General features: G+C 49.9%; 1 long non-coding RNA gene across 1 annotated transcript; it reads right to left on the bottom strand.

Moving 5' to 3' along the window:
* Nucleotides 1-6302: 6302 nt before the first annotated feature.
* Nucleotides 6303-12193, bottom strand: LOC310752004. Its single transcript, XR_014542780.1, has 2 exons — nucleotides 11113-12193; nucleotides 6303-7898 (listed from the first exon to the last, which is right to left on the bottom strand). It is a non-coding gene; the product is annotated as an uncharacterized lncRNA (long non-coding RNA).
* Nucleotides 12194-12815: the final 622 nt, after the last annotated feature.

Raw genomic sequence — 12815 nt, 5'->3', positions numbered from 1 at the left:
AAAACAAGAAAAAAAAATTCTGAATGAAACAGTGGATGTATCATTTTTGTGCTTCATGCTGCGGCCACAGACATGTGATTTGACGGTGAGTTTGGGGTAGCCCAATGCAAAGATCCTGAGGATCCATGTGGATCCATGCTTTGTAACCACGTTTTTGCACCATTGCAGCCCCAGGCAACAGTGGGTGCATGATTTTTTTGGTGCAGGCTGTAGCCATGGACATGCTGTGTGATCTGATGGTGAATTTGGGGTGACCCAATGCAAAGATCCTGAGGATCCATGTGGATCCGTGCTTTGTAACCACGTTTTTGCACCATTGCAGCCCCAGGCAACAGTGGGTGCATGATTTTTTTGGTGCAGGCTGTAGCCATGGACATGCTGTGTGATCTGATGGTGAATTTGGGGTGACCCAATGCAAAGATCCTGAGGATCCATGTGGATCCGTGCTTTGTAACCACGTTTTTGCACCATTGCAGCCCCAGGAAACAGTGGGTGCGTGATTTTTTTGGTGCAGGCTGTAGCCATGGACATGCTATGTGATCTGATGGTGAATTTGGGGTGACCCAATGCAAAGATCCTGAGGATCCATGTGGATCCATGCTTTGTAACCACGTTTTTGTACCATTGCAGCCCCAGGCAACAGTGGGTGCGTGATTTTTTTGGTGCAGGCTGTAGCCATGGACATGCTATGTGATCTGATGGTGAATTTGGGGTGACCCAATGCAAAGATCCTGAGGATCCATGTGGATCCGTGCTTTGTAACCATGTTTTTGCACCATTGCAGCCCTGTTTTTGCATCAGATCATTGCTATGTGATCTGATGGTGAATTTGGGGTGACTCAATGCAAAGATCCTGAGGATCCATGTGGATCCGTGATTGGAACCACGTTTTAAGTAGGGAGGGAAGGAAAAACATAGAAGCGACAAGGAGAGGGGTGTGCAGAGAAGCAGCTGGCTAAGAATGCAGGAGAGGGGTTTTACCGGAGGGAGGAAAGGAAGGCAAAAGTCCCCCCCCCCCACAAGCCAACCAGCTCTCTCTCTCTCTCTGCCCCCCCCCAACCTGCACGTTGCCTTCGAGTCCCAGACGCACGGAGAGGACTTAGAAGGACGCTCGGCTTGCCTGGAGGGGAGGGGTTTTCTCTGCTCTTTGTTCCGTTTGAGCAAACACAGTAAGGAAACAGAAGCGGGTGGGCAGTAAGACCCTGAGGCAGAATGCAGGAAAGCAGCAACTTCCTCCTTTCCTCCCTTCTCCGGACGTTTTGATATTTGCCTGATTTTTGCCTTCACTCGCGCTTGTCAGCTCCAGGGACCACACATTCGCTCGATAACACGCACAGACATTTCCCCTTACTTTTTAGGAGAAAAAATCTGCGTGTAATAGAGGGAAAAATACGGTATTTATATTATTGCCCATATGACTGGGTTGCCCCAGCCACTCTGTGCGGCTTGCAACAAAATATTAAATACACAATAAAAATATCAAACATTAAAAACATCCCTATGGCTGCTTTCAGATGACCTAAAAGTCTTTTAGCTACAGTGGTATCTGGGGTTACATACGCTTCAGGTTACAGACTCCAGAAATATTACCTCAGGTTAAGAACTTTGCTTCAGGATGAGAACAGAAATCGTGCAGCCGCGGTGCAGCAGCAGCGGGAGGCCCCATTAGCTAAAGTGGTGCTTCAGGTTAAGAACAGTTTCAGGTTAATAACAGATCTCCAGAACGAATTAAGTTCTTAACGTGAGGTACCACTGTATTTATCTGTTCGACATTTATCTGGACAATCCACAGGGCGGGCACCACTACTGAGAAGGCCCTCTGCCTGGTTCCCTGTTAACTTCACTTCTCGCAGGGAGGGAACTGCCAGAAGACACCCAGAGCTGGACCTCAGTGTCCGGGCTGAACGATGGGGCTGGAGATGCTCCTTCAGGTATACAGGACCGAGGCCGTTTAGGGATTTAAAGGTCAGCACCAACACATTGAATTTTGCTCAGAAACATACTGGGAGCCAATGTAGGTCTTTCAGGACTGGTCTTATATGGTCCCAGCAGCTGCTCCCAGTCACCAGTTCAGGAATGGGGGGCAGCAGTGGAACACAGGCCGAGAGTAAACTCCCATCGGTCTGGCACCTGCTATAGCAGCATAGTGGGGAAAGGAGAAAGAAAAAAAATCTGGCAATTGTTCAGCAGCGGAAAAAGGCTGCCCCTTTAAGGACGGAGGGCGTCCAAGTCTGATGGCTCAGAGCTGGCTATCTCTTACACTTCCTCCTTCAATTTTCCAGGGAGATAAGCGAGATTTGACTGGCGCCCGGGGCTGCCCCCATCCTCTTTGAGCAGGCAGCTCCAAAGATTTGGGGGATGGGTGGCGACAAACCCGTGAGTTCCCCCCCCCCACTGTCCTCAACCACACACCCCCATGGTCAAAGGGGTGACCTTGTCACAATTAAAATGCATCTTGCATTTTTTTAAACCTAGTTTTTAGCAAATTGGCCACCTTAATAAAGCACAAGCTCTCGGGCTAACTTGTGTACTTGGCTACCTAGTAAATTACGGTAGCATTATTTGATGCTCTTTATGCATTCACAGAGAATGCCATTATCATTTTGCGTGTATCAAACCTCCTTATCCTTATACTTTGAAAAGCTGTGTGTTTTAACCTTGTACACACACCATACAGTTAAATCACATCCCGTCACCCAAGAACCCTGGGAACTGTAGCTTACCCCTTCACAGTTACAGCTCCCAGCACGCTACAGTTCCCAGAATTTGTTTTGCCTTGTGCGTGCGCTATAAATATGTGTTGTGTACAGTGGTATCTCAGGTTAAGAACTTAATTCGTTCCGGAGGTCCGTTCTTAACCTGAAACTGTTCTTAACCTGAGGTACCACTTTAGCTAGTGGGGCCTCCTGCTGCCGCTGCACCACCGCGCGATTTCTGTTCTCATCCTGAAGTAAAGTTCTTAATCTGAGGTACTATTTCTGGGTTAGCGGAGTCTGTAACCTGAAGTGTCTGAAACCTGAAGCGTATGTAACCCGAGGTACCACTATATGCAGTTTTAGTCTGGGAAGGCCCTCTGCCCCAAACACGTGGCGTTCCTCAGAGAATCCCGGGAACTGTAGTTTGCGAAGGGTGCTGGGGACTGTAGCTCTGTGAGGGTTAAAACTACAGTTCAACAGAGCAGGAGGATGTGCTTGGAACCTGCTTTTAAGCAGGGTGTTTATGGAATCCCACGTCTGCCGCAGGATTGCAAGAGAGGCAGGGAACGGCGCTTTGCAAGGCTGGCCCAGGTGGGCGCCGCCAAGTCATACCATCACAGAACAGACGGTTGGCACCGGTTGGCACCGCCAGACCCCGTGGAGGCAAAGAGATGTGGAGTCCCGGTTCCTAAAGGGGAGTTCCCCGGAGGGGCCGGCTGCATTCTTCGCCAGATTTCAGGCCTGTCCAGGCTGTGACCTTTGCAGTGAGCTCCAGCCAGTCTGGGATTTTGCAGAGAGAGAGGATCTTATCAAGAGAAGCAGGAAATGGCCTGGAGCTGAGCTGGAGACAAGCAGGCAGGGCTAGCCGGTGTCAGGAATGGGGAAGTGGCGACCGAAAGGGGAAGAGGAGGAGGGGAGGAGAGAATAATGCAAGAACCCAGCAGATAAACGCTGGAGGGCTTGGGGCAGGGAAGCAGAGAATTGTAGCGTTGGAAGGAAGGGGCGCCGAGGGTCATCTAGTCCAACCAGCTGCAATGCAGGAATCTCAGCATCCATATACAGTGGTACCTTGGGTTATATACGCTTCAGGTTACATACGCTTCAGGTTACAGACTCTGCTAACCCAGAAATAGTGCTTCAGGTTAAAAACTTTGCTTCAGGATGAGAACAGAAGTCGTGCTCCGGTGGCACGGCGGCAGCAGGAGGCCCCATTAGCTAAAGTGGTGCTTCAGGTTAAGAACAGACCTCTGGAACGAATTAAGTACTTAACCCGAGGTACCACTGTAACACTCTTCAGAAACTGCGTTTTGCCCCTCAAGCCCTTCTAAGTCTGGGCTTGGGCCAAGCAAAAGCAACGGTTAAGCAAATAATTATAGACACCGAGAGACAACAGGACTGCTTAAGGTGCCCCGACTACAAAATTGTAGAAACCGATAGAGATATAGCTGCACCAGCAGCATATCTCTTTTTTTCTTGTATCCAAAAATGCAAGAAGGGCTTTTACACTTGCCAGAAGCTCAGCTCTGCCCTCGCCGGTCTTGGAAGGGTCCTTTACAAAAGTCCCATATGACCAGAGAATTTGCGCCTGTCCATTGGGGGATATGGGGACGCGGATGGCGCTGTGGGTTAAACCACAGAGCCTAGGACTTGCCGATCAGAAGCTCGGCGGTTCGAATCCTCATGACAGGGTGAGCTCCCATTGCTCGATCCCTGTTCTTGCCAACCTAGCAGTTTGAAAGCACGTCAAAGTGCAAGTAGATAAATAGGTACCGCTCCGGCGGGAAGGTAAACGGCGTTTCCGTGCGCTGCTCTGGTTCGCCAGAAGCGGCTTAGTCATGCTGGCCACATGACCCGGAAGCTGTATGCCGGCTCCCTCGGCCAATAAAGCGAGATGAGCGCTGCAACCCCAGAGTCGGCCACGACTGGACCTAATGGTCAGGGGTCCCTTTACCTTTACCTATTGGGGAATACAGGAAGCCCTGAACACATATTTTTTAGATGTCCCTTTTATGATGAGGCACATAGAGAAACCATCGACCCCCTGCTGGCGAGGCTTGCTGACCTCCCGGTAAAGCAAAAATTCGATCTTCTCCTGTTAGGCAAAGACCACCAGACGACCCAGATTGTCGCCAGATTCTGCGCACAGATCTGTAGGCGCAGACCATCCCCCGATTCAATCTAGTTTGCTAAAAAATTCCCAAACCCGGATCCATGGGCGACTTTGGGTCATTTCTCTAAGGCAGTCTATTTTAAAGTTTTTATGTGTTTATATGCCTATTGCACTTTTAAACTTAAAATCCATTGTTGTACATTGTTTAAAATGTTTGTTTTGCTATTGGGATTGTGGTTCCATTTGTGTTTCTCAAGCTAGTCTCTGACTGTAATAAATTTAATGTTCAGCATCCATGACAGATGGCCACCCAACCTCTGCGGGAGTCCCACCACCTTCTGAGGGAGTCTGTTCCATGGTGGAACAGCTCTTGCCACCAGAAAATTCTTCCTGATGTTCAGTCGGAATCTCCTTTCTTGCAACTTGAGGCCATGGGTTCGAGTCCTGCCCTCCGGAGCAGGAGAAAACAGGCTTGTTGCCTCTTTCATGTGGCAGCCCTTGAGATTTATTATTATTTACTGGATTTATATACCGCCCTATGGGATGCGGGTGGCGCTGTGGTTAAACCACAGAGCCTAGGACTTGCCGATCGGAAGGTCGGCGGTTCGAATCCCCACGACGGGGTGAGCTCCCGTTGCTCGGTCCTAGCTCCTGCCAACCTAGCAGTTTGAAAGCACGTCAAAGTGCAAGTAGATAAATAGGTACCGCTCTGGCGGGAAGGTAAACGCCATTTCTGTGTGCTGCTCTGGTTCGCCAGAAGTGGCTTAGTCATGCTGGCCACATGACCCGGAAGCTGTACGCCGGCTCCCTCGGCCAGTAAAGCGAGATGAGCGCCACAACCCCAGAGTCGGCCACGACTGGACCTAATGGTCAGGGGTCCCTTTACCTTTATATCTCATTGTTTTATTAACATTAACTTGGCAGATCAGACCAATAATCCATCTATCCTAATATGCTGTTTCCAGCTGTGGCCAGGCAGATGCAGTTGGGAAGCTTACACAGGTTACATAATAAACAACAACAACAATAATAATAATAATGAAACATCCAACATTAAAAACTTCCCTAAACAGGACTGCCTTCAGATGTCTTCTAAAAGTCAGTTGTTTATTTCCTTGACATCTGGTGGGAGGGTGTTCCACGGGGCAGGTGCCACTACCGAGAAGGCCCTCTGCCTGGTCCCCTGTAACTTCACTTCTCACAGTGAGGGAACCACCAGAAGGCCCTCAGAGCTGGACCTCAGTGTTATGAAGAAGATGGGCATTAACTGTTGTTTGTCCTTACCACCTGCTATTCAGAGATAGACTGCTTCCCAACATGGCAGTTCCATTTTGATCTCATGGTTTATCATCATCGATAGGCTTATCCTCCTCTGCTAACGTACCTAACGCTTCTTTAAAAGCCATCTGAGGCAGTTTCGATCATTGCCACTTCTTGTGGCAGGGAGTTCTGCAAGTTCGTTGTGTGAAGAAGTGCTGATCTGATGAAAATATAGCCAGTGTTCAAAGATACTTTATTAGCTTTTCAGGCTACATGAGCGTTTATTAGAGACAGAGGAAGGGCTGAACCAGGAGGCTGGAGGGGTTGGCAGGCACTTCCAAGGAAGGGGGCAGGAGGCGTATTCGAATTGCACCTTTCCCCTCTTGGGTGCTCTGGGAACTCGCTTGGGGAACATGGGAAAAGTCAGTCCAGGGCACCCCAACTCCATTCTGATTGCAAGAAGCCAACTTTGCAAACTGCGTAGCCCCAGGAACCCATTGGTACAGAGAGGCAATATAATTGTTATGTACTGAAGTTCTCACCCTGGGCCAGCAGGGGGATACTGTAGATAGTTATGCAAATGAAGGATCGAAAGTGACGTTCAGTGATTGGATAGTTTTAGAAAGTTGTTACAATAACGTGGTACTGGAGCTATATATAAGCAGGCTGGCTGAACCCTTCAGTTCAGTTCTGTTCTGGCCTCTGAATAAACAAGAGCTGTTTGAAGAATCGCTGTGTCATCTGATATGTTCACCCACAACTTAACACTAATGACCTTGTGTATCTGGATCAGAAACAACACAACCCTCTCTAAAAATCAGATTCAGCCTATAATCACCGCAAACACAGACCACTTCAAAATGCCACTGTGCATGATGGTTTTATTGCAGGGGGCGGGGTCACATGAATCTCCCCTGTCCCATAAAAAATCAAAACAAAACCCCCTGCATGAAGAAAGCCAGCACCTCAGGGGCAAGAGGTCTGATGACCCCTTTGCCTTGGCGCACTATGTTTCTACATGCAGGGAATTTTGCTTTAATATGGTTCATGCGTGTGTGAGAAGCACTAAAACAGGCTGAAGTCATCGTGAGAACATGCAAGGTAGAATAAGGCTCCCCTGGCTCTTCTAAACTGTGTTGAAGAGGGCATTTCAGCTGCCTCCCCTCCAATCCTCACCATGCAAAACCAGCAGCAGCAGTGGCTGAAATTCCCTCTGCCCCAGGAGCCCTGTTTTCCTAGGCATACTGATAGAGGACATCTCCAGAAGTTGTCAGACTCCAACTTTCAGCATGGCTCATGGAAGATGGGAGTTGTAGTCCAGCCACTTTCCCACCCTGTCCTAGACCCATGTCCCAACCAGTCAGGGAACACGTCTCAAATGCACTTACTGGCATTGTGCTGGAAAAAAGGGTGTGGTGTTGGACTCCATCTCCCATCAGCCCCAACCCAGCACAGCCTATGGTTCGGGAAAGCTGGGAATTGTAGTCCAGCCACATCTGGAGGGCTGCAGGTTTCCTATCTGTGGCTTAAGGTCTCCCTAAGCTGCAGTGGTGGAATTCCAGGACAATGTACGTTGTTTTCCCCCCTTGAATGATCCAGCCGGATACAGGCTGGGAGTCTGTATATCTTTGTTTGGAGTCTTCTATTTCTGTTGAGTCGTCCCCAGCCCGGCAGCTGACGGAAATCCAGTGCAGACACCGGCTTTTTTTGTCTCTCTCCTTTTCCCAGAGCCAAGCCGTCGTTTATCCTCATCACTCTCAGAGAACTGGGTTATATCGGTGGTTGGGTGTTGCTGGTTTATTTCATTTTGGTCCTGTTTACATCTCAGGAGCCTGAAACAGAATAGAAGTTCAGTCGAGGGTGGGGGGGAACTATTCTGCCCTAAACTCCTGTTCCTCTGATCAGACGGTTCCTGGTGAGAATCTAGTGAGCAAAACCTAGCAGCGTTCACTGGTTGCCTATACTCTAGCCCAGGCATAGGCAAACTCCGGCCTTCCAGATGTTTGGGACTACAATTCCCATCATCCCTAGCTAACAGGACCAGTGGTCAGGGATGATGGGAATTGTAGTCCCAAATATCTGGAGGGCCGGAGTTTGCCTATGCCTGCTCTAGCCTGTTATTGGTTAGCCTACTTGGTTTATTATTTATTTGGGAAACGGGCTTCTCCAGCAAAAACTTTCCTAGTCTCAAACCCCTGCCCTTCTCACTCATATGTGTGTGTTTTATTGCTGTGCACACCCCTTTTCCTGGAGCAGACAGAAGTTTAGGGGGCAGCACTACTAAGCTTATTTTCTTTGGATGAGACAATCAGGGAGCCTTAAGAGTGGCATTTGCTCTACAGTGATACCTTGGGTTACATACGCTTCAGGTTACATATGCTTCAGGTTACAGACTCTGCTAACCCAGAAATATTACCTCGGGTTAAGAACTTTGCTTCAGGATGAGAACAGAAATCGTGCTATGGTGGCACGGCGGCAGCGGGAGGCCCCATTAGCTAAAGTGGTGCTTCAGCTTAAGAACAGTTTCAGGTTAAGAACGGACCTCCGGAACGAATTAAGTACTTAACCCGAGGTACCACTGTATTTACAAATATACAAGTAGAACACAGCCAGCATAGCTCAGTCGCGAGACTCTTAATCCCACGGTTGTGGGTTCAAGTCCCGTGTTGGCAAAAGATTCCTGCATTACAGGGGGCTAGACTTAGATGATCCTTGTGGTCCATTCCAACTCTACAATTCTATGATTCTATGATCTATATCAGAGGTCAGCAAACTTTTTCAGCAGGGGGCCGGTCCACTGTCCCTCAGACCTTGTGGGGGGCCGGACTATATTTTTTGGGGGAGGGGGAAGTGAACAAATTCTTATGCCCCACAAATAACCCAGAGATGCATTTTAAATAAAAGGACACATTCTACTCATGTAAAAACACACTGATTCCCGGACCATCCGCAGGCTGGAATTAGAAGGTGATTGGGCTGGATCCGGCCCCTGGGACTTAGTTTGCCTACCCATGATCTATATCATCATCATTTGATGCTGGTGACCCCAGTTTTACAAGGGTTTGAGTGCTAGACCAGGGTTCAAATCCCCACTCAACCATGACTGGGTGACCTTGGGCCAGTCACTGCCTCTCAGCCTAGCCTACCTCACAGGGTTGTTGTGGGGATTAAATGAGGAGGAGAACTTTCAACGGACTTTGAGCTCCATAGAGGAAAAGGAGGGATATAAATGTAGGAAATTATCATTATCAGTAGCAGTAAAAAGGTAAAGGACCAGTGACAGTTAAGTCCAGTCGCGGACGACTCTGGGGTTGTGGCGCTGTCAGGGAATCAGGAGCAGGAGCACTGGGGAGAGAGGATTGGGAGAGCGAAGGGGAAGAATCCGAGGGCAGCGTAGGGGAGTATGACAGTGGCCCGAGAGATTCCATGAGCTTCTCCAGCGAATCAGAAGATTCCCAGAAGGGGGCGCCGATGGTCAGGGCAAGGGGGGTCCCAGGGGGGACGCACCAGAAACAAGGAGCCAGAGGGGAACCCCAAAGCAGCAGTGGAGGATCGGGACCAGTTTCCCCACCAGAGCGTGGTGGGGGGGAAGAGTCACATGTGTCAGGGGCAGTGTCTCCTCCAGAGAGGGAGTCAGGGCTGACCACGCCTCCAACGGAGGGGAGGTCAGTTGCAGCTAGCCCCCCCGAAAGGGGGAAGCAGTGACAGCAGCAGTGAAACGGTCAGGAGGAAAGCTGCTGGCTGGGCGCGCGCGCCAAGTTCAAATGTGCAGGCGCGCGGGACAGCAGGAGACCCGGATGGGGAACCAGCTCCTAAAGCCCGCCGGAGGGAGGGAGACGGCTCAGGGGAATCAGCGGGAGAAGAGGCTAGAAAGGGCGGAACCCCGGCGGGCAGGCGGACCCAGAGGAGGAAGGAGCAGCGGAGAAGGTGGAGCAAGGCTAGAATCTTAAATTGGTGTCAAGGGGGAGGAGACTCAGACGGAGCATCAGCGGTCTGACACTTGAGACGTAGAGCTGCGCGCTGCGGCTCTGGAAGTGAAACTGAACTTCAATAAAGACTTTTATACTTAACAACGAAGCAGCGTTGGTCCTTTGTGAGCTGGGACCTAGGGTAGCTCTGACAGGCGCTCATCTCGTTTTACTGGCCGAGCGAGCTGGCGTTTGTCCACAGTGTTTCAGGGTCTTGTGGCCAGCATGACTAAGCCGCTTCTGGCGAAACCAGAGCAGCGCACGGAAATGGCGTTTACCTTCCCGCTGGAGTGGTACCTATTTATCTACTTGCACTTTGGGGTGTGCTTTTGAACTGCTCGGTTGGCAGGAGCTGGGGCAGAGCAACGGGAGCTCACCCTGTCGCGGGGAATCGAACTGCTGACCTTCTGATCGGCAAGTCCAAGAGGCTCAGTGGTTTAACCCACAGTGCCACCCGTGTCCCAGATCAGTAGTAGTATTAAATCATAATTGTCTGTTATTAAACAGTAGTAGTAGTGTTTTGATTTCCTACTCACCATTTACCTTAAGGTCCCAGGGCCTGTTACAGCCATTTAAAAGACCACATTAAAAAGATGCTGTCACAACTCCCATCATTCAGAACAATTGGTTAATCTGGCAGGGAATGATGGGAGTTGTAGTCTCACATCATCTGGAGGGTGCATCAGGCTGAAGAATAGCAAAGTGGTTGGTAACTGGAAGGATCTCTGCCTGAGATGCTGGAGAGCTGCTGCCAGTCAGAGTGACATCACTGGTGAGATGGATGCAAGACAGAGAGCAGCTTTTTATATTACGCAGAAGCAACCTTATTAAACTAGATCTCCCACCCAAATGTGCATTACAGCATGGCAAAGTTATCCACTTCTGCGGTCCCAGGCAGGCAGCAAAGAAACCAGCATGCTTATGATCGCTCCCTTCCCTAAACTGGTTCCCTCCGGATCTTTTGGACTACAATTCCCAGCATGGCAAATGACAGTGGATGATGGGAGTTGTAGTCCAGGTTGGTCTAGGCGGCCTTAGGTGATTGAGAAGCGTAAAAAACAAACAAAAACAAACTTACGTGGTATGGTGGCTTACAACATAGCAGCCAGGAGGAATCTTCAAGATCTGGAGAACCTGGGGCAAAGGCTCGCCCGGAAGGGTAAGGTGGCGCAGGAGCCTGGCATCTCAGCATGGCACAGCCCACAAGGCCAGGCACCCATGGGAGACAGACACGCTTTAGTCCAGAATCTCCTTCAGGCACCAGCAGCAGAGCAGGACGTACAGACATTCGCGGAGAGCTTGCAGGGCCCAGTAACCCAGACTGACCACATTCCCGCTTTTGTAGTAGGGGAGGGCAAGCGGTCGTGCGGCCCTTGGGCGGCCAAAGTAGGGGCCCGTGAGGGCCGCCAAGACCCACGGATGTGGGGCTGCAAACCTCTGCAAAGGAAGATGCATCTTCAACTCTGGGGAGGCTGGCTCAGAGCTGGCTTTAAGCAGGCGTGTGATGCCGACGCTGTCCTTTTGTGCAAATCGCTGGAAACTTCTGTGTTATCCAAGAGGTCACAAGGCTGCTTTTGGGTGCTGCTGAGGCCTGGCCCTCGCTAGCTAGCCTAATACCAGAACAGTCCCCTCTCTTGTCACATGTGGAGAGAAACCCCCTACCCGGAAACCCTTTCCAAACCAAAAGGGCATCTCAGTGTCACAGAATCCTACATTCTAGTGCTGGAAAGCCCCATCGCCGATTCTTTCAAATAGGGTTGTTTTTGTGGGTTTATTATGACAAGGCGGAATCAGTGCTTGTTAGAAAAGCGGCCTGTAATTCAACAGGTGACCTACGCTTCCTTCCCGTCATGAGGAAACCACTGATTTGAGGTCTGTGGTGTGGAGGGAGTCTTGTGCGCAGCGCAAGCTGTTAGCCACAATGCAGGTGTGATGCGGGGGAATGCACCACCAAAATGTTGTTTTTTTAACATTATAGGCAGCTGAGGGGCTAGGCAGGGCGGTTTCGATCTAAGCAGGGGCACAAAAGGCCATTTTTAACTGCTTTCACAACCTACATTGTTCCAGCCTACTGAAATTGATGCCAATCCCGACGTGGGGGTGGGGGGCAGATCCCCTTTTTGTGCCCATTCTCCCCACTCACAAGGATATTCACAACAGCAGAGGTTCCCCCCATAAATTCATTTTCAACTTTGACCCACCCTTTTAACTTCCCATAGTCCTTGACGTTCTGTAACGCTGGGGCATTATGGGTAATTAAAAAGGCTGCCCTGAATTAGGGCTGCGCAGAGCAGTCAGTTTCAGTGCCAGTTCTCTGCTTCTCGATTTTCTAGTATTCGGTCCTCCACATTGGTCTGCAAATCTGTTTTTAAACGTCCTCATAAAAATAAATCCATACTCTAGTGCAAATTTCTCCCAGTATACACATCTTTCTGTGCAAAAGTTTCCCCTGACAGAATGCATTTCGGTATGTTATTTTCACTAATAGGTGCATTGCTATCCACATTTTAGCCAAATATTTGTGTTGCTGTATGTAAGGTATGTAAAGGACCCCTGGACGGTTAAATCCAGTCAAAGGCGACTATGGGGTTGCGATGCTCATCTCGCTTTCAGGCCGAGGGAGCCGGTGTTTGTCCACAGACAGCTTTCCGGGTCATGTGGCCAGCATGACTAAACCGCTTCTGGCGCACGGATAACTGTGACAAGTGCCAGAGTGCACGGAAACCTTCCCGCTGCAGCGGTACCTGTTTATCTACCGCACTGGTGTGCTTTTGCACTGCT

The sequence above is a fragment of the Podarcis filfolensis genome (assembly GCF_964270895.1).
Source record: "Podarcis filfolensis genome assembly, chromosome: 16".
Lineage (NCBI taxonomy): Eukaryota > Metazoa > Chordata > Lepidosauria > Squamata > Lacertidae > Podarcis > Podarcis filfolensis.
Note: the sequence above shows the minus strand (reverse complement) of the source record. Positions and strands in the feature narration are given on the sequence as shown.